General features: G+C 42.5%; 1 protein-coding gene across 5 annotated transcripts in view; it reads left to right on the top strand.

Moving 5' to 3' along the window:
* The window catches only part of LOC137376181 (SERTA domain-containing protein 2-like), a 77,373-nt gene that overhangs the window by 35,143 nt on the left and 16,299 nt on the right, over positions 1–25,931 (top strand). The window contains exon 1 of one of the 5 annotated variants that reach the window (XM_068044253.1): positions 4,123–4,303. The exons of 3 other annotated variants lie outside the window; for them this stretch is intronic. The gene's annotated coding sequence lies outside the window, so the exon portion shown is untranslated. Of the gene's footprint in view, positions 1–4,122; positions 4,304–4,885; positions 4,945–25,931 lie in introns of those variants that run through there. One more of the 5 variants, XM_068044257.1, reaches the window with a different exon arrangement.

Genomic DNA, 25,931 nt, shown 5'->3' with positions numbered 1-25,931 from the left:
CGTGATCTCTTCAGACTACTAGAAAAGATTGGATGTCCACCAAAGCTACTAAGTATCATCACCTCATTCCATGACAATATGAAAGGCACAATTCAACATGGTGGCTCCTCATCAGAGCCCTTTCCTATCCTGAGTGGTGTGAAACAGGGCTGCGTTCTCGCACCCACACTTTTTGGGATTTTCTTCTCCCTGCTGCTTTCACATGCGTTCAAGTCCTCTGAAGAAGGAATTTTCCTCCACACAAGATCAGGGGGCAGGTTGTTCAACCTTGCCCGTCTAAGAGCGAAGACCAAAGTACGGAAAGTCCTCATCAGGGAACTCCTCTTTGCTGACGATGCTGCTTTAACATCTCACACTGAAGAGTGCCTGCAGAGTCTCATCGACAGGTTTGCGGCTGCCTGCAATGAATTTGGCCTAACCATCAGCCTCAAGAAAACGAACATCATGGGGCAGGACGTCAGAAATGCTCCATCCATCAATATTGGCGACCACGCTCTGGAAGTGGTTCAAGAGTTCACCTACCTAGGCTCAACTATCACCAGTAACCTGTCTCTTGATGCAGAAATCAACAAGCGCATGGGAAAGGCTTACTCTGCTATGTCCAGACTGGCCAAGAGAGTGTGGGAAAATGGCGCACTGACACGGAACACAAAAGTCCGAGTGTATCAAGCCTGTGTCCTCAGTACCTTGCTCTATGGCAGCGAGGCCTGGACAACGTATGTCAGCCAAGAACGACATCTCAATTCATTCCATCTTCGCTGCCTCCGGAGAATACTTGGCATCAGGTGGCAGGACCGTATCTCCAACACAGAAGCCCTCGAGGCGGCCAATATCCCCAGCTTGTACACACTACTGAGTCACTGGCGCTTGAGATGGCTTGGCCATGTGAGCCGCATGGAAGATGGCAGGATCCCCAAAGACACATTGTACAGCGAGCTCGCCACTGGTATCAGACCCACCGGCCGTCCACGTCTCCGCTTTAAAGACGTCTGCAAACGCGACATGAAGTCCTGTGACATTGATCACAAGTCGTGGGAGTCAGTTGCCAGCGTTCGCCAGAGCTGGCGGGCAGCCATAAAGACAGGGCTAAATTGTGGCGAGTCGAAGAGACTTAGTAGTTGGCAGGAAAAAAGACAGAGGCGCAAGGGGAGAGCCAACTGTGCAACAGCCCCGACAAACAAATTTCTCTGCAGCACCTGTGGAAGTGTCTGTCACTCTAGAATTGGCCTTTATAGCCACTCCAGGCGCTGCTTCACAAACCACTGACCACCTCCAGGCGTGTATCCATTGTCTCTCGAGATAAGGAGGCCCAAAAGAAGAAAGAAAAAAGAACACTAATTCCATATTCCTACCACATCCCCACCTGTCCCTATATTTCCCTACCACCTACCTATACTAGGGGCAATTTATAATGGCCAATTTACCTATCACCTGCAAGTCTTTGGCTGTGGGAGGAAACCAGAGCACCCAGCGAAAACCCACGCAGACACAGGGAGAACTTGCAAACTCTGCACAGGCAGTACCCAGAACTGAACCTGGGTCGCTGGAGCTGTGAGGCTGCGGTGCTAACCACTGCACCGCCCCCATAACTTAACTGCTTTTGTACTCTATGCCTCTATTTATAAAGCCCAGGATCCTGTATGCTTTATTAACTTTCTCAACCTTCCCTATCACCTTCAATGATTTTTTTCAAATTCATTCATGCGATGTGGGCATCACTGGCTGGGCCAGCATTTATTGCCCATCCCTAATTGCCCTCTGAGTGGCTAGGCCATTTCAGAAGGCATTTAAGAGTGAACCACATTGCTGTGGGTCTGGAGTCACATGTAGGCCAGACCAGTTGAGGACTTTAGTGAACCAGATGGGTTTCATAGTCACTTTTCAATTCCAGATTTATTAATTGAATTCAAATTTCACCAAATGCCATGGTGAGATTTGAACCCATGAACCCAGAGTACTAGCCTGGGTCTCTGCATTGCTAGCCCAGTGACATTACCACTATGTATTCAAGTCCCCTCGCAATAAACAATAACATTCTATTAGCTTTCCTAAATACTTGCTGAACCTACACAATAACCTTTTGTGATTCATGTACTAGGACATCCAGATCCCTCTGCATCTCAGAGCTCTGCAATCTCTCAACATTTCAATAATATACTTTTTTATTCTTCCTGCCAAAATGGACAATTTCACATTTTCCCACATTATACTCCATTTGTCAGATCTTTGCCCACTCACTCAACCTATCTATATCCCTTTGTAGCCTCCTATATATCTTCTTCACAACTTACTTTCCTACCTATCTTTGTGTCATCAGCAAATTTAGCAACCATACCTTCAGTCCCTTCATCCAAATCATTTATTATAAATTGTAAAAAGTTGAGGCCCCATCACTGATCCTTGCAGCACACCACTCGTTACATCTTGCCAAGCACAAAATGACCCATTTATACCTATTCTCCATTTCCTGTTAGCTTGCCAATCTTCTATCCATGCCAATGTTACCCCCTACACCATGAGCTTTTATTTTCCGCAATAACCTTTGATGTGGCACCTTATCAAATGCCTTCTGGAAATCTAAGTACAGTACATCCACCGGTTCCCCTTTATCCGCAGTACACATTATTTCTTCAAAGAGCTCCAATGAATGGTTAAACATGATTTCCTTTTCACAAAACCATGTTGACTCTGCCTGATTATCTTGAATTTTTCTATGTTTTTTTATTCATTCATGAGATGTGGGCGTCGCTGGCCAGGCCAGCATTTATTGCCCATCTCTAATTGCCCTTGAGAAGGTGGTGGTGAGCTGCCTACTTGAACCGCTGCAGTCCATTTGGGGTAGGTACACCCACAGTGCTGTTAGGAAGGGAGTTCCAGGATTTTGACCCAGCGACAGTGAAGGAACTGTGATATAGTTCCAAGTCAGGATGGTGTGTGACTTGGAGGGGAACTTGCAGGTGGTGGTGTTCCCATGCATCTGCTGCCCTTGTCATTCTAGTTGGTAGAGGTCGCGGGTTTGGAAGGTGCCCTGCTATAACATCTTTAATAATAGCTTCTAAAATTTTCCCTTTGATCGATGTTAAGCTAACTGGCCTGTAGTTTCCTGCTTTCTGTCTCCCTTTTTGAAAAAAGGAATTACATAAAATCAGAGACTTTTGGGGCAGGGGAAGAGAGTAGTAGAGAAGTCATAAATGTATATATGTTTGGGAAAAATGTTGGATAAAAACTTGGGGGATGATGTAGTATAAGGATGTAAAGGGTTAATACCAAAGACAGTGAGAGACCCCTCCCACTGTATGAGTGATGATGTAACAGTCACATGAGATAGGCTTGAGGAGAAGAAGGTATAGCGACACGAAGGATGCTGACATAGCTGGCTTGTGGAGAGTGTATACAGTAACTGTAAATAATAGAGTTGTTAGTTAACCTTTACCGAAGTCGAAGACTTTCTCGAGAACACCCAACAATGCTCCTAATACAAACCCAACTAAGCCCAACACCTCTCAACAACAAGACAACAATTTGCAATTTATGTAGCACCTTTTAATGTAGTAAAACAGTTATTAGTTTTTCACCAGTCAAAAATTATGGATGATTTTACAATGCTTCAAATGGCTGCAATACTATAACCTACAGCCTTTCTTCTCTCAAGTTTGTGTATTGCCAAAGGAAGGTGCTTGAGTAGAAGTTGTTGAAGAGTTTGAATGTGGCCACTTTTCGTAAATAACTGAAATTGATCAGATAGTTTCCATCTCTCTCTGTGCAGTCCAGTTTTCTACTCGCTTTAGAATTGGTTCCTTATTGTCTTTTCTTTGCTACTTTGATTATCCATTATTCCTTTAGTGGGACATGATGTTACAGCTTCACAGTGTACTACAGCTGATTTACAGTATATTAGCATATGTACTCCCCTGAGACATAAAAGCACATGGATCAGACACGAGAGGCTGGAGCCCAGTAAGTATCCTACGTTTGATTGGATAAGCGAGTCTGAGCAAGGGCATGTATGAGTTTTGCTGTTTCCAGCTGCTGAAGGATTAGGAAAGGGGCGGGATTCTGACATCAGAGGAGCAGTATAAAGTACTGTGTTTCACGTCAGCTTTTATGGGCAGTACCTATGAATTAAGGCTGCTTTGTAAATCACTGTGGGATTCACCATTGCATAATACTTGGGAACTAGTGGTTAGTGAGTCTGCAAACTTTGAGTAAAGCGGAGAGATCTGTCCATTGACATCATGGAGCTGAAGTGGTTTCGCATGTGACATGTTTCGCTTTTAACTGGCCTTGAATAGCAAAGTGTTTGGTAAGATCAGCAATATTTCATTTCTAGAAGGGCTCTGGCTGATCGCTGCTAGTCTGAAGCTTAGGGCACGTTCTTTATTACAACCTTTCTAAAAGCAAAGATTGTTATATAGCTAATAAAGGAACACAGTAAACAGAACAGATTTAACATTTGTGAAAATGCATTGAAGAGTGTATGTTAAATAAACAAGCCAGTGAAATGCACTTTTACAATGACTGGTCTTTCAGAAGACAATTGTCAGTAATTAGCTGCTGGTAAGCTAGCACATTTAAAAAAAAATCGAAGACTTTGAGCTCTTTAATTATCAAAGTCCACACATCAGGGTCTTTAAGTAATGTTCACAGTAGTAGATCGCTAGTATTGTACAAACCAACAAACTGCTCTGTAGAACCCGGGGGGTGGAAAGCAGGCAGCTCTCCAGTTTCACATCGAGGGCAGAGGGTTCTGTCTCACTAGTATTTTACGCAACTTGTCATTCATTGGAGTCATGTTGAAAAAACAGTGATTTGTTTGAATACTGTGGGATTTCACTGTTCACTGGTGATAATCACATTGCTAAGGGCAATTTAAAATCTGAAGTTGTGGTTAGCCAAGCTGATCAGATTTTGGACATTTTTTAAAAATTTGGTCTTCTGGTTACTGTAAGTGAATATTAATTATATATAACTTGCTGATTAACACTAGTTACAGTTTCCAAAGGCAGCATACACAATGAGGTGGAGTGCATTCCCAAAAAATTGGTATTGTGCTCTATTCGGGAGGTAATTTTTTTCTATTTTTGGAGAGTAATAAATTGAATTAGTCTGTTTCTGTATGATGCATGAAAGTAATAATTCCACAGAAAGGGGCAAGACCTTCTTCATGGAAGTGTTTGGCAAAGCTATTTTTTTTCAATAACCAACATGCAGTCAATACATGTAATATCAGGATTGAAATGATTCATTTTCTCTCTCTTTCAAAACAAGTTTGGCAAGCACTTTTCTCATGAAGATAGTGCTCCTTTTTGAAGCTGTTTGTCTTTGAGCTGTTTGGGAGTTGGGCTGCTTTACACAGTAATGTAGTTCTGCAGCAACAGTCTCCACAGTGGGTCTTCATTACTCTCTGGTTACTGAATAGAAAGGATTTGGAGTGAGTATGAATGCAGCTAGGAGTTCTGCTCACAGAAGAGAAAGGGGATAAAGGAGAGTTTCTGACTGAATGTGATCTGTAAGGGAATGTCTGTTCCTATCTACACATGGACATTGTTACCCTTTCTGAGTTGTATATTGGGATCAGTTCCTGAACACTCTAGTCCAAAAATGCCTGTGTGCAGTTGAAGGATTTTTACTGTAATGTGTGAGCAAACGTTTGTGCATGCTTTGTGTATGACAGATTTAAAAATATCTTTCACAATTTTCAGTAAATGACCAATGTATTTTGGATGGAGCTTTGGAAGAATTACTTTGGCATTGTAACAGTGTCCTTTTGAATGAGGTATTAGTGAGACTGGAATACATGGACAACTGGTGTCCAACATCTGTTGGCTGAGGGAAAGGGAGAATGAAAGAGGTAACCATAGATGTTAAATATAACAACTGTGTATATGAGAATAGCAAATCAAAGCACTGATTGCAAGATCTCCATACAGTCGGTATAAATAAACTTAACATGATACTAAATTTTGCATGTGGTTGCCCTGGTTTTTGATGTAATAAACCTTCAGATAGTTTTTTTAAGGCCCGTATCTCTTTTTTAAAAATTAGCCTCTGTATTGTATTGACAAACACTATTTTCCTGCAGGAATCAATTTTCAGCTTTAATTTTCAGTGCTGAATTCGCTGGAACATGTTCATTTTGGCAGATGCAGGAAATGTAACCGCTTGACTTTCGTTTAAAACGATTTAATATTACAGTTCAGTAAAGTTTTCATGGACTGGTTTTGGAATAATGTGGTAACATTTCAGGCAGTTGTTTGACACCATTTAGCTGAATTTTGATATGAGAGAATGGTCTTTGCAATGTGGCAACTTAAATCCACTTTCATAAAACAGTGTTACATTGCTTGCACTTTTTTTGAGAAAATATGTGTGTGTATTATTTCTGTGTTGCACTCTTGTGCACGCTCTCACTCTGTGTGTCTCTCTCTCTGTGTGTGTGTCTCTCTCTCTGTGTGTGTGTCTCTCTTTCTCTGAGTGTGTCTCTCTCTGGATCTGTCTGTCTCTATCTCTGTGTGTGTCTCTCTCTCTCTCTGTCTGTGTGTATGTGTCTGTCTCTTTTCTCTGAGTGTGTGTCTCTCTCTGCATCTGTCTGTCTCTCTATCTGAGTCACTCTCTGTCTGTGTGTGTCTCTGTGTGTGTGTGTGTCTCTGTGCTTCCCTTTTTGTGTCTCTGTCTGTGTGCGTGTGTGTGTCTCTCTCACTCTCTCCCTGTGTGTCTCTGTCTCTTTTTGTGTGTGTGTGTGTCTCTCTCTCTTTGTCTGTGTGTCTCTCTCTCTGCCTTGAGCTTAGACTGGAGAGGCAATGAGTGATGGCTTGAATTGCAACATTACTTTTGAGAAAGAAATATGTCAGAAGCAGTAACTATGCTTTGAGTCTAAAGGGCAAGTTTTGTGGAGGGTGGGGGAGGAGTGAGCTGACAGAGACAGGGCCAAGGTCCAGTTTAAATGCTGAGTAAGTGCTATAGCTCAGAATGCACAGAAACACCAACACGAGTAAACGATAAAGTGCAGGGTGGGGTGATTAGGTTTGGGAGTGTAATGTAAATTTTGTTTTCGGACTATGTGCAATGTTAGGAAACCGGTTTGATTAGTTTGAACTGCTGTCAAGAGCTTGTTCAAGAGGAATTATAATGGTTGAAAATGGGCAGAGTGCAGAATAAACTGACAAACTACAGTGTTGTTTAGCGTGCCCCGTCAGATTGCTTATACCTGCTCTATGAGATTGTGTGCTCACGTAGACACACCTTTTCCTTCGAGATTGAAGATGACACAAGATTCACTGCTGCCTTGAAACCCAATGTAAAATACAAGTAGTTTACAGTAATTCACACCGTATCGTACTGAAGGAAGTCATTTATTCATCAAGTCCTTTGCTAAAGCAATCCTAAAACTGATCCTCATTTCCATGCTTTATCCCTCCATCTTCCTCTGCTTCAAACTATCCATATGTGAAGGTTGTGAAAATGTATGTTTGTAGTCATTGCTATAAGTGTTACATGGAGTGTGCATTAGTTAAAGATTCTTTGCATTAAAAAAAACTAACAGCTTCTACTGCTGTTTTTGTTATTGGCAAGTTTTTTCTTACAGTTACAAACAGGACAACAGCAGCATAAAATTCACCTCGCCGAGTTTATTTGACGCACTGTTTATATTAGCACTTTTGGTGAGAATCGACACCAATGAATATGAAATAGTAATTGTGGCGTAAATAGGGCTTGTGCTCATGTAATTAAAGTTTTTGAAACTTTTTAAAAAATTTAAATATGACCCATTTACAAACTAGAAAACAGCTAGAAAATCCTTTGGCAATGAAAAATCACATTTTACATCTAATTTTATGATCTGAATTTGATCTCTCTCTGTCTGCCTCTTTCTTTTTTTCTCTCTCTCTCTCTCTCTCCCCCCCCCCCCACTCTGTGTGTGTCTCTCTCTCCCCCTCTGTGTGTGTGTGTGTGTCTCCGTCTCTCTCTCTCTCTCCCTCTGTGCGTGTGTCTCTGTCTCTCTACCACCACCCCCCCCCCCCCGCCATGTCTCTCTCCCCCCCTCTGTGTGTGTGTGTGTGTGTGTGTGTCTCTCTCTCTCTTTCTCACTTTCCCCCCCCCCCACTTTCTCACTCTTTTCCCCCCCCCGTGTGTGTGCGTGTCTCTCTCTCTGTCCATCTGTCATTGTCTCTCTTGTCTGTCGCTGCCTCTGTGTCTCGGTCTCTGTCTTTCTCACATATATATCTGTTAGCTCTCTTTCTGAAAGATCTCCTGTTTTGGATATATTAATCCCTCCCTCACCCCCTGCTACAATCCACTCCACAAAACAAACTTGAATGCAGCTTCTATTAGTGTGGAACCGAGCAGAGTGTTTGCTGTAACTCCATGCAGCGCTGGGACACAAATTTAATCACTTACTCCAAGATGTCAGTGACACCCTCTGCACATTGATAACAAGTAGAGGCAAAGTGTCTTCTATCAAGTGAGAAGATGAACAACTCCGTGAAGCGGTGGAAATTCACAGTGATCAGGGAGTTAGCCACTCGCCTTCTTGGTTCATGAAAGCGTGCAATATAAAATAAAAAGAAAGACTTGCATTTCTATAACCCCTTTCTTGACTATCGAACGTCTCAAAGTGCTTTCCAGCCAATGAAGTACTTTTGAAGTGTAGTCACTGTTGTAATGTAGGAAACACAGCAGCCAATGTGTACACAGCAAGATCCCACGAACAGCAATGTGATAGTGACCTGATAATCTGTTTGTGTGATGTTGATTGAGGGATAAATATTGACCAGGACACCGGGGAGAACTCCCCTGCTTTTCTTCAAAATAGTGGCCATGAGATCTTTTACATCCACCTGAGCAGATAGGACCTCGATTTAATGTCTCATCCAAAAGACAGCACCTCCAACAATGCAGCACTCCCTCAGTACTGCACTGGAGTGTCAATATATTAGAATTATAGAATGATACTGCACAGAAGGAGGCCATTCAGCCCATTTGTGCCTGTGCTGGCTCTCTTTGGTAGAGAGCTCCAGTTAGTCTTTCTTTCCTGCTCTTTCCCTATTTCCCAGCAAATTTCTCCAACTATTTCACCAATTCCCTTTTGAAGGTGACTATTGAATCTGTATCCATCACCCTATCAGACAGCGGATTCCAAATCCTAACCACTCGTGTAAAAATGTTTTCCTCATCTCGCCCCTGGTTCTTCTGCCAATCACCTTAAATCTGTGTCCTTTGTTTATTGACACAAGTTCCCATTGGTGCAGCAAGAGATTGGGGTAAAGGAGAAGCAGCCTTCATTTACATTAGCCTGTGTTACTCTTGCTTGCTGTCGAGACTGAGAGCTCAAAGAGGAAAAACTGATCCACTCACACATCCCCCGGAGCTGTTCCTGTCGAAGCTGTTCATGTAATACAGGATTCTCTTGGCCATGCACTGTTCCCCACATCCTTCATGTGATAAAATCTCTTGTTGGTTTTCTTGACTTATGTTCAAAGGATCTTTGATATTAGATCAGATTGACTTGTTCCTTTACATTGCCAATGACCTCTGATTTAAATAGCAGGGGATTTCCTATGGTGTGTTAAGTAGTGCAGATACGTGAGGTGTTAATATTGTGCTGTTACCTCCTGTAAACATAGGCTTCTATATCATGGAGGCTGTCTATTCCTGATTCATGTAGAGCATAGACAGCAGCACAGACTAGATGGGCTGAATAGCCTGTATATGTGGTGTATATTCTATGTAAATATATTTGTTCACAAAGTAATTTGTTTTAGTAATCACCTAATCCTGGATTTCCCAGAAGTCTTGCATCTATGCAGTTAACAGCAGGAAATCTGTAACAGAGAAAAAGTTGTGTGAAAGCGGTCGGACTGGAGAGTTCCTCGAGGTGTTAGTGCTGGTGGAGATGGGCAATCCGCACACTAGCCAGAACTACCTTTGTCAGATGGACAGAGATGCTCAAACTACGTAGAGCTGACTTAACGAGGGGAGATTAACCTCTTTGCCATCTGCTTGTTATACAGATATTTTTTACTTGTTTTTATATAATTATTAGCAAGTTTAGTCTCTCAACCTTCAGTCTATGTGGTAATATCTGCACTTTCAAAGAGAATTAGATAGTGTGTTTGCAGATTACTGTAAGTAATTGTTAACCCTCGGATGTATCTCTAACAGTAGGATACAGAAAAGGGGACTCGGGTTTCTTTCCAGGAATAGCCTTGTACATGTGGCCTTAATTTTGAGCCCTTCTTTAGTCAGAGTGACAATTGCATGGGGTCCATTTTCCTGATGAACTAAGCTTATAGCTAATACACCTGTTTCTGCAATTATTTGATCATCTAAGTAATACCCCAACTCCAGTCTTTAATGGTTCATATTTTTGATAGTTGTTTAGTTCCAGCATTAACCAGAACAAGTGATTCAACCTATATTAAATGTTTATATTGTTCTCTGGCTTGGATCCTTTCATTGTTTACGTAGACTTCAGAAAGACAAAGAAGTTAATTACAAACTTGAAATCAGCTGGTACTAAAGGTTATTATCCAAGTGGTTATAATAAATACTGTGAGCAAAGAGAAGGGGAATGGCTGTTTTTATGGGATTGAGTTTTGTGGTAGTGTACAAACAAGTTCAACATTGGCCAGCAGAGCTTGAAGTAGTGGGGAAGTCTCTGATTTTATCTGCTTTGACATAATCAAACACGAGCACTGTCAGACCTGCTGATTTTGTTTTTTTTTTGTTAATTTGCGATTAGCAAGTAGGGTTGAATATCTTGTGTTATTGTCTGGAAGATCAGAATCCACAAGGGAAAATTAGAGCCTATTCTGCTAGTCCTGTGCTCTCCCTGTGGGCCAGTACATTAAGCAATTCACTCTCTGCAATACTTGGAGTAACTTGCACGTGAAGAAGACCAACCCTTTGCTACAGCTGAGATCCAAGCTAGCCTGAACTATTAGAAAGTAGAGCTGTCTCCAGTTTTCCAGTATTTTAGTACAGTTGATATGTTGGTGTCGTACATGCTATATGCCTCTCCTCATTTAAATAGTGAACAAGTGGGATTTATTGCATAATACCAGAGGGACAAAATACTGAAAGTGTTACTGCATTAATACAATTTGTATTAATGCAGTATCATACTGGGACTGGGTGTGGTACACTAATATCTTCAGTTCCTCTAGTTTACAAATAAAGTTAAAGGAATAGTGAGACTTGTAACAAAGTGCAACATTTCAGAGGACTTGTGACACAATCATTTTGGGTGGTGATTTGGTTGTTCTACTAGAAGGCAGGAGAGTTCTCCTGAGTGCCCTGGCTGATATTTAACCCTCACTCAATACCTTAAGAACAGATTGTCTGGTCATTATTGCATTGTTCTTTGTTGGATCTTGCTGTGCACAAATTGGCTGTTGCATTCCCTACATTATGGGGGACTGGGACTAGCTGAGTTCTTGCAGAGAGCTGGCATGGACAGGATGGGCTGAATGGTGTCCTATGCTGTAACCATTCTATGATAGGATTACAATGGTGACTACACTTCAAAACTAATTCATTGGCTCTAAAGCACTTTAGGAAGTCCTGAGGTTGTGAAAGGTGCTATATATATAAAAAAAAATTCTGTCTTTATTGGTGGTTAAAGTTGCGTCTCTTGGTGGCCCAATCAGAGTTTACATTGCCTCCTCGTTCTGATGTATTCCTGCCATGTGTTTAATTGTATCAAGTGCTCCCCCATGGGGAAATGCTGTATTTTGTAGTTTTCTTTCTTCATTTTCTTTTCAAAAATATAAAATCAGCCTCCAGCTGAGTGTATTTGGAGCAGTCCGAAGCTTGATCAGATGTGCTGCTCACACCGGTGAAAGGCATCCTGTGAAATGTAGCATCAGGCTGCTCTAGAGGCTACATTAGTTAACGTAAACCTGCATCCAGAGGTCTTTATCACATGCATCCTGTCCTGTTCTATATTCAGCTCATCACTCTCCTCCTTTAAGTCGCCTGTTGTAACATTTCAACTTTTGGCTCTGTCAATTTCTCCCCGACTCTCTCTCTCTCTCTCTCTCTCTGTTCCCCTCTCATACCCTTTCTCTCTCTGTCTCCCCCCTCCCTTTCTCTGTCTGTCCCACCCCTCCCCCCCACACCCTCTTTCTGACAGTTGCACTGAACGGGTGTGCTCGGTCAGTTTGTTTAAAAACATCACGCTGAGTTTCACAGCTGAGCTGCTGAAGCAGGAACTCTCCTCCCAACATTGGACATATTCGGGGTTTTCAAGCGGGCTTTTGAAAAGAATTCGGAAAACCCCAAATCTGTCAAAGTTAGGAAGCACGTTCCTGCTTCACCAGCTGAGCTGTGAAACTCAGTGCGATGTTTTTAAAAAGGTCGCTGTGCAAGAAGACGACAAAGGGAAATTTCCCATCCCCAGTCACGGAGCCCTGGTGAGGATGAGGAACGGCCCGGGTACAGTTTACACCTGCAGGCCGGATGGAAGCCTTTGGCGGGCCTGATGTTGGACAACCCTGTTGTATATGTTGCTAGGCCATGTAATAATTGTCTGAAATGGTATCTGTTCCTTGTTAAATACAAAATATTGAGCTGATGCTGGCTCTGTCGTAACATTCTTTTACTTTAGATGATCTTCAGTAAATGCAGAATCCAATCCCAAGTCATTTATCCTTTGACATTATTTTTGTCAGATTGTAGAGAGTACAATCCTGTGAAACACTCTGTATTTTCCACTCTAGTCAATTGCTCTGCTGATGTATTTATAGAAGAGTCCCTGATGCACTCAAATGTCCTTTTATTGTTTTCCACAAATATTTAATTTTCCTGGTTGTGGAATAAAATTAGTACTTCATAGTGGACCCTTAACATTTGTGCATCTGTGTTCTAAAAAGAAGTTGAGATTGCTCTTTACTGAATGTGTTGTGTACAGTACAAAAGCAAAATACTGCAGATGCTGGAAATCTGAAATAAAAACAGAAAGTGTTGGAAATACTCAGCAGGTCAGGCAGTATCTGTGGAGAGAGAAACAGAGTTAATGTTTCAAGTCTGTGACCTTTCATCAGAACTGGGAAGAGTTAGAGATGTAACAGATTTTAAGCAAGAACAGAGGAGGGAAAGGGGTGGGAGGGGAGGAAAGAACAAAAGGGAACGTGTGGGTTGGGGTGGAAGTCAGGAAAGAGTAAATGAGACCAGGGATGATGGTGCAAGGCCAAAGGGAGTGGTAATGGAACAAGTAAAGAAACAAAAGATGGGTCTAGAGGAGGTGTAAATGATAACAGCAGAATCATCACCAACAGTTGCTGTCTGAAAAAATGGGGGCAGAGATTAAGGTGTGAAACTGTTGAACTCTGTGTTCAGTCTGGAAGCTGTAAAGTGCCCAGTCAAAAGATGAGGTTCCTCAAGCTTCTGTTCCGTTTCATTGGAACGGTGAAGGAGGCTGAGAACCAAGAGGTCAGACTGGGAATGAGGCGGAGAATTAAAATGACAGGCAACTAGAAGCTCAGGGTCACGCGAACAGAACAGAGGAGTTCAGAAATGCAGTCACTTAGTCTGCATTTGGTCTTCTCAGTGTAGAGGAGATTGCATTGTGAGCAGCATATACAGTATATTAAATTCAAAGAAGTACAAATAAATCACTGGTTCACCTGGAAGGAGAGTACAGTATCTTGACCATGTGTTTTTCATTGATGAAGGTGTGTAACTTAACTGATCCAGTGCAGCATCGCCCAAGTATATTCCATTGCACCAAGGATGGTGTGTGTGTATCTGGCTCCCTGTCTGTGTCCTTGCCAGTGCTTCAGGGAACAGTGCCATATTCTGTGTATTGAGCCAGAGAAGGATCACAGGTCAAGGACCATTGTCCCCTTCTGGTCAACATTCACTCTCGTTTTGGCAGAAAAAACAATTTGATGTTAGGAATCCTGCCATCAGATTTTTTACTAATGAAAACACTTGAGTATTCCAGCATTTTCCTGGCTGGCCTCTGATTCTCTATTCTCCATAAATTTCAGCTCATTGGAATTCTGTTGCCAATCTCGCATTCTACACCAAGTCCTGCTTACCTCTGTGCTCATTGGCTCCTGTTCCCCCATTGCCCCAATTTAAAAGTCACATTTTTAAAAATTCTTTCACGGGATGTGGGCATCACTGGCCAGGCCAGCATTTATTGCCCATCCCTAATTGCCCTTGAGAAGGTGGTGGTGAGCTGCCGCCTTGAACTGTTGCTCAGTTGGAGTCCTTGGAGTGTAAGTATACCCACAGTGCTGTTAGGAAGGGAGTTCCAGGCTTTTGACCCAGTGACAGTGAAGGAACGACAATATAGTTCCAAGTCAGGATGGTGTGTGGCTTGGAGGGGAACTTGCAGGTGGTGGTAGACCCATGCATCTGCTGCCCTTGTCCTCCTAGGTGGTAGAGGTTATAGGTTTGAAAGGTGTTGTTGAAGTAGGTTTGGTGAGTTTCTGCAGTGCATCTTGTAGATGGTACACACTGCTGCCACTGTGTATCGGTGGTAGATGGTGTGCCAATCAAGCAGGCTGCTTTGTTGTGGATGGTGTCGAGCTTCTTGAGTGTTATTGGAGCTGCACCCATCCAGGCAAGTGGAGAGTATTCCATCACACTTCTGACTTGTGCCTTGTAGATGGTGGACAGGCTTTGGGGAGTCAGGGGGTGAGTTACTCGCCACAGAATTCCCAGCCTCTGACCTGCTCTTGTAGCCATGGTATTTATATGGCTACTCTAGTTCAGTTTCTGGTCAATGGTAGCCTCCAGGATGTTGATAGTGGGGGCTTCAGTGATGGTAATGCCATTGAATGTCAAGGGGAGATGGTTAGATTCTCTCTTGTTGGAGATGGTCATTGCCTGGTACTTGTGTGGCACGAATGTTACTTGCCACTTATCAGCCCAAGCCTGGATATTGTCCAAGTCTTGCTGCATTTCTACACAGACTGCTTCAGTATCTGAGGAGTCAATAATGGTGCTGAACATTGTGCAATCATCAGCGAACATCCCCACTTCTGACCTTTTGCTGGAGGGAAGGTCATTGATGAAGCAGCTGAATATGGTTGAGCCCAGGACACTACCCTGAGGAACTCCTGCAGTGATGTCCTGGAACTGAGATGATTGACCTCCAACAACCACAGCCATCTTCCTTTGTGCTAGGTATGACTCTAACCAGCAGAGGGTTTTCCCCAATTTCCATTGACTCCAGTTTTGCTAGGGCTCCTTGATGCCATATTCGGTCAAATGTTGCCTTGATGTATATAGCAGTCACACTCACCTCACTTCTTGAGTTCAGGTTTTTCTTTGTCCATATTTAAATCAAGGCTGTAAGGTCAGGAGCTGAGTGGCCCTGGCAGAACCCAAACTGAGCGTCATTGAGCAGGTTATTGCTGAGTAAGTGCCGCTTGATAGCACTGTCGACAACACCTTCCATCACTTTGCTGATCGAAAGTAGACTGATGGGGTGGTAATTAGCCGGGTTGGATTTGACAACCTTATTGTGTACAGGACGTACCTGGGCAATTTTCTACATTGCTGGGTAGATGCCAGTGTTGTGCTTAAATTCCTTCATGGCCTTGCCCCCTCCTTTCTCTGTGACCATTTACATCCCCCCTCTTCAAAACTCTGTTCCCACATAGAAACCTCTCTGTCAGTAAACACCTATTCTGTTTTTAAGACCCTCTTCAATATCCACCTATTTGATCTTGCATTCACCTCTCCTACTATCTCCTCCATCTCTTTCCCATCTGGCTTTGTTTTTGATGACAGTTCCTGTGAAGTGATTTGAGATTCTTTTTTCCATAAATCCAAATCATTGTAAAACAAAAAAGCATTGCCAGTGTGCAGACCTAGTTCTTGGGGGATGTTACCAAAGAAATTGGAATTTATCAGGACTGCAGATTTCAAAAGTTCATAATCGGGACTGGGAACCGAATATCTTTGTTGCCGTATGTATTTTTGTATAACCCCTGACCTGTCAATTTAACGTGTTTCATTGGCCTTTAAGTTTGGTCAGTTTTTTTTTTTATAACTTTCAATTTTATTGTGTCACTAAGTTACATTTAGACATTGGAAGAGTAGCTTACTGCGAGCAGGGAATTCTCTGAGGATTACACTGTCTGCATTTCTCTGACATTTAAAAATGGAAACAAGCAAGATAATCTCAAACAAAAACAAGAAATGCTGGAAATACTCAGCAGGTCTGGCAGAATCTGTGGAGAGAGAAGCAGATTTAACGTTTCAGGTCAGTGACCCTTCTTCAGAACTGGCAAATATTAGAAATGTAAAAGGTTATAAGCAAGTAAAGTGGGGGTGGGACAAGAGATAACAAAGGAGAAGGTGTAAATAGGACAAGGTCACAGAATAGCTGACCAAAAGGTCGTGGAGCAAAGGCAAACAATATGTTAATGGTGTGTTGAAAGACAAAGCATTAGTACAGATAGGGTGTTAACGGACTGAAGATTGAACAACCACAAGTACAAACATGAAAAAAACAGTGGGTAAGCAAACTGAACAAACTAAGATGAAATAAAATAAAATAAACAGAAAAAATATCCTTTTTAAAAAAAAAAAGGAAAAAGAAAAAAATAACTAAAAATAAAAGTAAAATGGGGGGTCGTCATGCTCTGAAATTATTGAACTCAATGTTCAGTCCGGCAGGCTGTAGTGTGCCTAATCGGTAAATGAGATGCTGTTCCCCGAGCTTCCGTTGATGTTCACTGGAATCACAAATAATCACAAATAATGTTCAGTAGAAAGCATTTGTCATGAGGATCTCCTTCATTTGATGAGTCACCAGACTCAAAAATGAGTCAAATCTTGTGTAGATCTTAGTATTGCTGTAACACAAGGTACACAAATCACTAAAAGTAGCAACACTGGTTCATAAAGCCATTTTTTAAAAAAACAAAGCATTGGGGTTAATTTCTACAGGGGCAGAGGAGTTATGCTAAACTTATATAAAACCTTAGTTAAACCACACTTGCAATATTGTGCACAATTCTGGTCTCTATATTACACAAAGAATATGAAGTCAGTGGAGAAGGGGTAAAAAAGCTTCACAAAGATGATACCAGAACTGAGATGATAAACTTATCAGGGCAGATTGAACAGGCTGGGGTTTCTTGCTCTAGAAAAGAAAAGACTGAGAGATGACTTGATGCACATCACTAGATAATGAAAGGGTTTGACGGTAATTTGGAGAAAATTTGGGGAGACCAGAACAAGGGGCCATCAGGATAAGATAATCACCAATAAATCCAATCGGGAATTCAGGAGAAACCCCTTTACCCAGAGAGTGGTGAGAATGTGGATCTCGCTACCACAGGGAGTGGTTCAGGTGAATAGTATCGATACATTTAAGGGGAAGCTGGATAGGATGGGAGGAGGTTCGTGCAGAGCATAAACACTGGCATGGACCAGATGGGCCGAATGGCCTGTTTCTGTGCTGTAAACTCAATGCAGTATTCCAATTCCCCTAAGTAATAAAAAATCACAACATACCAGTTACTGTTGGAGCTGCAGCAAATCTTGACGGACTGATGTGTTTTAAAGTTTTTTTTTCTATGTCTTGTTAATTTGTGTGTCTGTATAGGTCCATTTTGGTTTAGGGTTTCCCATGGTTTCATACAGTCATGATAAAGTGAACTTTCCATTAGGGGAAAGGAAAGTTTGAGATGGGAAATGGTGCTGTTCTTTGAGGAGACCTAGTTGTGTCCTGTTGGTGTGGTATGAACAGACAGGACACTGCCCTTCTGCCACTAATGTCCATCAATACAAATTATAATAATTCTGCATCTCACTGGAATCCAGGATCGGATTTAACAAACCCCAAGGGTGATTAGGGTTTAGTCTTGTTTTGTAGCTTTGTTGAATAGACTTTCCGCAAAAAGTTTCTTTTTTTAAACAAACAATAACAGCCTAATTCTGGCCTCTTGAGCATTCCCAATTTTAATCACTCCACCATTGGCAGCCTTCAGCTGCCTGAGCCCTAATCACAGGAATTCCCTCCCTAAACCTCTCCGCCTCTCTTTCCTCCTTTAAGACGCTCCCTAAAACCTACCTCTTTAGTCATCTGCCCCAATATGTGGCTCAGTGTTGAATTTTGTTTGATAATCCTGTGAAGCCCCTTGGGACATTTTACTACATTAAAAGTGCAATACAAATGCGAGTATTTGTTGTTAACTATATGGATAAAATATTTGGTTAGACTGGGATTGTAAGGACATGAACAGATATAAACTCTCTCAGAACAACATGCTTCTAGTAGCTGCTGAAGTGGTGGATCCATTATCAGCAGAATCAGTGGTCACTGCTGAATAACGCATGGTTTGAAACTGGAATTCATATCTTGGAGATTCATTTGTTTCAGCATTGGCCATTAGGGACACTTTTTGGGAGTTTTTTTTCTTGGTTTGATCTGTGTATTAGGGTAGATTCCATAGTCAGGAAAATGATGCTTTGTGGAGTAAATGAGTTTGAGTTTGAAGAATGAGTTGCCTCTCCTTAGCCTATGCTTTATGTTGCTCACTTTAAAATCCATCTTATTTGTAAGATGAAATTTAGCACAATATTGCTGCTTTGTAGTGAAAATTTACATTGTTTGAACTGTGGAAGAAAGCACATTTTCTAATTTTATGTAAATTAGATCAAATTAGTATAATTCATGCATTCTTCATTTCAGAAGTAAGCTAATCCATTTTGTTCTTTAAACCATTTCACTTCTTTGTCTGTATTTATAAAGCGCACAATGATTAGTGGAGTCTGAAATAAAACCAAAAGGTGCTGGAAATACTCAGCAGGTCTGGCAGCATCTGTGGAGAGAGAAACAGAGTTAACGTTTCAGGTCAGTGACCCTTCACCGGGTTATTTCAGATTTCCAGCATCTGCAGTATTTTGCTTTTATTATTAGATTATTGGAATCTGTTTAATTTCACAGGGTTTCAAGGGAGGAGTTTTAGCCCACGTTTTGAACACTCCCCTGCCCCACTCCATTATTTCTATCAAAGGAAACATGCATTTGCTCTAAAAGCTGCAAAGAAAGCAGCATTTTTTTAAAATTGCCAGTCTGTCCCAGTTGGTAGCACTGTCCTCTCCAAATTAGATGCCATTCCCACTATGGACTTGAGCACATAATCCAGGACTGAGGGAGCACTGCAATGTTAACAAATGGATGTAAAAGATCCCACAATATAAAATACTAAGAATTTCCCTGATATCTGGTTATTTGTTTGCTTTGTGTAAATGGCTCTCGCCTTTGGCAGTGACTGCCTCTCAACAGTAATCCATTCATTGTAAAGCACGTTGAGATGTTCTGAGGATGTGGTAAAGCAACATATAAACATGATCCTTCCTTCTCTCTGTTTTTTCTTTATTTCATTACCCCAATATAGAAGCTCACATAATGGGACAGGGGTAGGTAAAGGCAGGCTGTCTCTGGCAGGCTGTCTCTGGAATACATAGTGAATTAGATTGGTTTGCAATTGGAGAATCATCGTGGAATTCTGAACTTGAATTCAGTTTGGAAATCTGGATTTGGAGAGGTAATTTCAATAAAAACTAAGTTCACATTTAGTCCTGTGGGGTTGGAGTGTCCACCCGCTTTTGTTCTCTGTCAGTGAGATTGATGACTCATGTGATATCTGGTGCTGGGGTGATTGCGGAGAGTTTTGTAATTACAAAGGGTTTGCTAACGTGAAGAGGCGGAAGATTAGGAGAAACTCCTTCATACAGAGGGAGGATTATTGCAGCATTGAATACTTTGCCATGGGGACTGATTGTGTAAAATATATTTTGCTGATTGCTGTTTTTTGGATAACCTGTTTCATTTTATTAATCCTGAAATCCTACAAATATGGTCATCCAAACATTGATCTCTCGGGGATCCTGCAAGCAGAAATCTGTGTAAAATAGGGGCGTGGAAGAGGGAATTTCCATTCATCAAGATGTGGGGAAACTTTCTTCATAAAATATTTGTGTACTGACCCCACCACATGATAATTGTTGAGCTGGCTGGAACAAAACATGAGAGCAAGAGAACTGGTAGAGTGGGAGAACCAATTTGATTTGCCTGTACTGTTGTCTTGACAAATTATCTGGGGACTGTTTTTCATCCTTTGTTGTTCACTCTCTCTTGTATTAAGGGGTAGCAGGTGCAGAACTCAAAAATGTAAACACACCTGAAGCAGTTAATGGGGGACTGTAACCTGTAATGAGCTATCTGAACAGACAGTGTCTTACAAGTCAGTTCACTGGGTTAGTACACAAGCTCATCCTGCCCGTTTGGTATTACATCCACTGTTAGTATTACATTGAACAGAAATAAAAACTGCTTCGCCAAGTTCAGATGCTGCATGAAACTGCTTTGGTGGTTATGGCAACAGAATTCTCAGAGCATGTTCCAGAAACTAAGCCTGCCCAAAAAATTCGACCCGTCACACATCTCATTTAGCCTTTATTGCATTAGCAAGCTGTAGGCTTTGTAGATTGAAATGTGTTGTTAAACATTAACGTTTAGAAACGTTGGGGAAATTCTAATGCAACTTTTCATTTTAACAGAAATGAAGATTGCTTTGAATATGTTTAATTCTGACAGCTGAAAAAAACTAGTGTTGTAAATATAAATTGGGATCCATAATCATATTGGTAACTTAACAAGAATGACTCAATTATTCTTGCTTTTAAAGTTTAGCACTTTTTTGGGGACTGTTGAATACATCTGTCAGGGTAACTGTCAGAAGATACAAAGCTGCTGGAGAACTTATCCCAACATCACCTATAAATTTCAAGTCCTTTCTGTTAACAGTAAAATCGACCAAGCCAGGTGATTATTTGTTTAAGTGAAAGACCAGAGACTGACCCATTGCACCTCCCAATCACTAAACCAATGCACTCCAGATGTGACTCCTCAATGTGAAGCCAGCTGAGCTTTATTTGTAAACTGCAGCACCAAGTGTAAAGTAAATTCTAATTTGTGAAGATACAACAATCATTGAGCAGAATCTTAAAATCACAATTTGAATTCAAGTGTGTTTGACAAGTTTGCAAATTCTAGTCTTACGCCCCTTGCAGATAAAAACTGAATTATGAGATAATTAGGGAAAAGCTGCATCTCAGCTCGGACACCTCTGGAGAAACCTGTGTCCGTGAAATCCTGTTGCAGTTTATGCCATTTTTCTGGGAGTTTTGTTGATCCCATGTTGGAGTTACTGTGGACGCCAGTAAAACCCCTGTGGAATTTCGGCACCATCTCCCTCCAGCACTGCTCCTTATAATATCCATTATCTCTTAAATCTCTGGTCATGCCTCAGCTGGAATATTGTGTTCAGTTCCGAGCACCACACTTTAGGAAGGATGTCGAGGCCTTGCAGAGGGTGCAGAGGAGATTCACTGGAATGGTGGCAGGAATGAGGGACTTCAGTTATGTGGAGAGACTGGAGAAGCTGAGGTTGTTCTCCTTAGAGCGGAGAAGGTTAAGAGGAGATTTGATAGAGGTGTTCAAAATCATGAAGGGTTTTGACAGAGTAAATAAGGAGAAACTGTTTCTAGTGACAGAAGGGCCGGTAACCAAGAGGGCACCGATTTGAAGTGATTGACAAAGGATCTTGAAGCAACATGAGATTATTTTTTACGCAGTGAGTTGCTGTGATCTGGAACGCGCTGCCTGAAAGGGCGGTGGAAGCAAATTCAATAGTAACTTTCAAAAGGGAATTGGATAAATACTTAAAGGGAAAACATTTACAGGGCAATGGGAAAAGAACAGAGCAGGGGAGTGGGACTAATTGGATAGTTCTTTCAACGAGCTTGTACAGACAATATGGGCCGAATGGCCTCCTTCTGTGCTGTGTCAGTCTGACTTCCGGATTTATGCTGCCTTGTATAAACCCAAAGCTCAAAATTTGAAATTATTTAGGATCGTAGGAGTAAATCTTACGTGTTAACACTGGGTACAAAGTTTTGACTACCGAGAGCATCCATTCAACCTTCCGGCACGGAGAACAGCAGGCCCACAGTTCTCAAGTGTATGATGTGAAAATATCTGTGCTCAAATTCCTAACATGCTCTCCCATCACATAGAGTTCGACGCTAGGAGCATCACACCCATGGAACCATGGAGCTTTACTCCATCTGCTGAATGGAAAGGCAGTCCTGTCCCAAATGTCATTTGGCGCAATGAATATCCTAGCAAATGCAGGAGCTAATTATAATTCTGAGACTTTACAGTGTTGCATGATTACATTTTGCGTGTTGCTAAATGTTTTGTGTGGAATCAGTGGCTTGTCCAATTCGTGGTCTTTTTTCCCCCCTTCTCTCCCACCAGTCTTTGAACACCATGATTGCCAGACTCCGGGTGATTGGGTTATTAAGGGTCTGTCTACATAATTGTGTTTTGTTTAAAATTTGTGTCCATTTTGATAACATTTCTAAACACTCTTGTGTGAATATACCTGCCCGAAGAGCATGAAGTTTATCAACAGCTGGTGCTGGGGAAAGCTGGCTTTTCAAACTTAAATCACATAATAATGCCTGATAGACGGACAGCTTCCTAATGTCAGTGTTATGAGGCTAACATTAGTTCAGGTAACTGCTACAGACAATTTAATTGTTGCTCTTCAGTTTGCCTGTGCTGAGTCTCTCTATTGTTACTCCAGGTATTAATTATTTCTTTCCTCAAATCAATTAATTATCATTAAATGAAGTGAGATACAAAATGAGGGGGAGGGGGAAGAAATTGACTAATTGTTACATATGAATTACTCCATTCCCACACAGCAGATAAAATCACATCTCACACCTGACTGTGTGGGATCCACTGTTTACTGGAGTTTTTCTTTGGCAGCTGAACTCACGTTTTGGTAATGTTCCAGCAAGAAAAAGTATCAGTCATGCAAGATGTGAGGGTGTAGCAAAATACCTCAGTTTGCCAATTTAATTGATATCTAATCACACGGTCCTCTATTAATTAGGTCGATGGAGTAAATCTACATCATTATCTGTTCCTTTAAATACTGTTATTACATGCGATCATTTACAGTAATACAATAGCTGATAGTTTCTTTGTTAAAGTTTTGTGTTTCCATTCTTCATGACGCTGGGGTGACAATCGACAACTCCCAAACGGTGCTTTCACCATGTGTACAGGACTGCACGCCACACGTCAGTGAAATAAATGTCATTATTGCAGAGGTGAACTCCGTTTACTGATGGGTAGCCAGAATGTGATTGTGGATTCCAGTGAAACCTGTAAATTACTGACAGCCTTGGGACGGGTGTCTGCTGTCGTTTTTTTCACGGGTGTCTTTACAGTGCATACAATGACCATTTTGAAAGCAAAGAATTTCAGTAGAATGGGGAGTTCTTTACCCAGCATCTGTAGTGAGAGAGAAGGCACTCTATCCCTGGCATGGAGCTGTGCAGTGTTCAATCCCAAGAGACAGAGCAGTCTCTCAGCCATAATGCTCGCTGAGTAAAGAGCTCCCACTCTACAAAAGAACCTGTTGTCACCTTGCACTGACCTGGCTAACAGACCACACGAGCATTTATGTGGGGTTGTAGAAAGGAACAAGCGCAAGGTGAAAGGCCAGAGATTCCAACTCAGTGCAAGTTGCAGATACGACAACTTTGTGACAGTTTGTCTCTCGTGTTTTAAGTTATAAAAGGTGCTCAGCACATTGAAAGCTGCCCCTAGTTTACGATTTACGAGTGCCTCTGGTACAGTTTACAGCTGGTTATTTGGGGTCTCAACACAAGTCTGTTTTTTGGGAGTGTCTGTTTTTATCTGTTTCACTCTGAAAGAGTTACACTGCAATAATTACCACTATTAATGCATTGGCTATTTACACACACAGTGACATCTCACAAGGATGCTCGCTGTTCTGCCCAGTCTTAATCTTCTTTGGCCTCCTTGTCTCGAGAGACAATGGGTAAGCGCCTGGAGGTGGTCAGTGGTTTGTGAAGCAGTGCCTGGAGTGGCTATAAAGGCCAATTCTAGAGTGACAGACTCTTCCACAGGTGCTGCAGATAAAATTGGTTGCCGGGGCTGTTACACAGTTGGCTCTTCCCTTGTGCTTCTGTCTTTTTTCCTGCCAACTGCTAAGTCTCTTCGACTCGCCACGCTTTAGCCCCGCCTTTATGGCTGTCCGCCAGCTCTGGCGATCACTGGCAACTGACTCCCACGACTTGTGATCAATGTCACAGGATTTCATGTTGCGTTTGCAGACGTCTTTAAAGCGGAGACATGGACGGCCGGTGGGTCTGATACCAGTGGCGAGCTCGCTGTACAATGTGTCTTTGGGGATCCTGCCATCTTCCATGTGGCTCACATGGCCAAGCCATCTCAGGCGCCGCTGACTCAGTAGTGTGTATAAGCTGGGGATGTTGGCTGCCTCGAGGACTTCTGTGTTGGAGATACGGTCCTGCCACCTGATGTCAAGGATTCTCCGGAGGCAGCGAAGATGGAACGAATTGAGACGTCGCTCTTGGCTGACATACGTTGTCCAGGCCTCGCTGCCATAGAGCAAGGTACTGAGGACACAGGCCTGATACACTCGGACTTTTGTGTTCTGTGTCAGTGCGCCATTTTCCCACACTCTCTTGGCCAGTCTGGACATAGCAGAGTAAGCCTTTCCCATGCGCTTGTTTAATTCTGCATCGAGAGACAGGTTACTGGTGATAGTTGAGCCTAGGTAGGTGAACTCTTGAACCACTTCCAGAGCGTGGTCGCCGATACTGATAGATGGGGCATTTCTGACGTCCTGTCCCATGATGTTCGTTTTCTTGAGGCTGATGGTTAGGCCAAATTCGTTGCAGGCAGCCGCAAACCCGTCGATGAGTCTCTGCAGATACTCTTCAGTGTGAGATGTTAAAGCAGCATCGTCAGCAAAGAGGAGTTCCCTGATGAGGACTTTCCGTACTTTGGTCTTCGCTCTAAGACGGGCAAGGCAATGGTGGATCTCTCTGCTCGAAAGCCAGACTATGCCTCAGGGTAGACACGCTCAGTCAGCTTCTGGAGTCTGTTTAAAGTGACACGAGCGAAGACTTTCCCCACTATGCTGAGCAGGGAGATTCCACGGTAGTTGTTGCAGTCACCGCGGTCACCTTTGTTTTTATAGAGGGTGATGATGTTGGCATCGCGCATGTCCTGAGGTACTGCTCCCTCGTCCCAGCACAGGCATAGCAGTTCATGTAGTGCTGAGAGTATAGCAGGCTTGGCACTCTTGATGATTTCAGGGGTAATGCCGTCCTTCCCAGGGGCTTTTCCACTGGCTAGAGAATCAATGGCATCACTGAGTTCCGATTTTGTTGGCTGTTCGTCCAGCTCATCCATGACTGGCAGAGACTGGGCTGCATTGAGGGCAGTCTCAGTGACAATATTTTCCCTGGAGTACAGTTCTAGGTAGTGCTCAACCCAGCGGTCCATTTGTTTGCGTTGGTCAGTGATTGTGTCCCCTGATTTAGATTTGAGGGGGGGCGATCTTCTTGATGGTTGGCCCAAGAGCTCTCTTAATGCCATCATACATTCCTCTGATGTTTCCGGTGTCTGAGGCCAGCTGAATATGACTGCATAGGTGTTGCCAGTAGTCGATTGCGCAGCGCCTGGCTGTTCTTTGTGCAGCGCTTCTGGCTGCTTTAAGAGCTACGGATGTTAACTCGCTGGGGGCTTTCTTGTAGTTCAACAGTGCAATGCGCTTAGTGGCTATGACAGGTTCCAGCTCTTCAATGTGAGATTGAAACCAGTCTGCATTCCGCTTCACACAATTGCCATAGGTGGTCATTGCTGAGTCATAGATGGCGTCTCTCATGTGGGCCCACTTGGTCTCTGCATCCCCTGTGGGAGTGTTTTGAAGAGCTTTTTCAAGTGAATTTAGAAACTTGCGTAACAGCTGTGGCTGAGAAATTCTGCTAGTGTTGATGCGCGGGTGGCCCTTCTGCTTGGAGTGATGCAGCTTCTTTGG

The sequence above is a fragment of the Heterodontus francisci genome, chromosome 13, assembly GCF_036365525.1.
Source record: "Heterodontus francisci isolate sHetFra1 chromosome 13, sHetFra1.hap1, whole genome shotgun sequence".
NCBI lineage: Eukaryota > Metazoa > Chordata > Chondrichthyes > Heterodontiformes > Heterodontidae > Heterodontus > Heterodontus francisci.
This window is presented reverse-complemented; position numbering and strand designations above follow the sequence as displayed.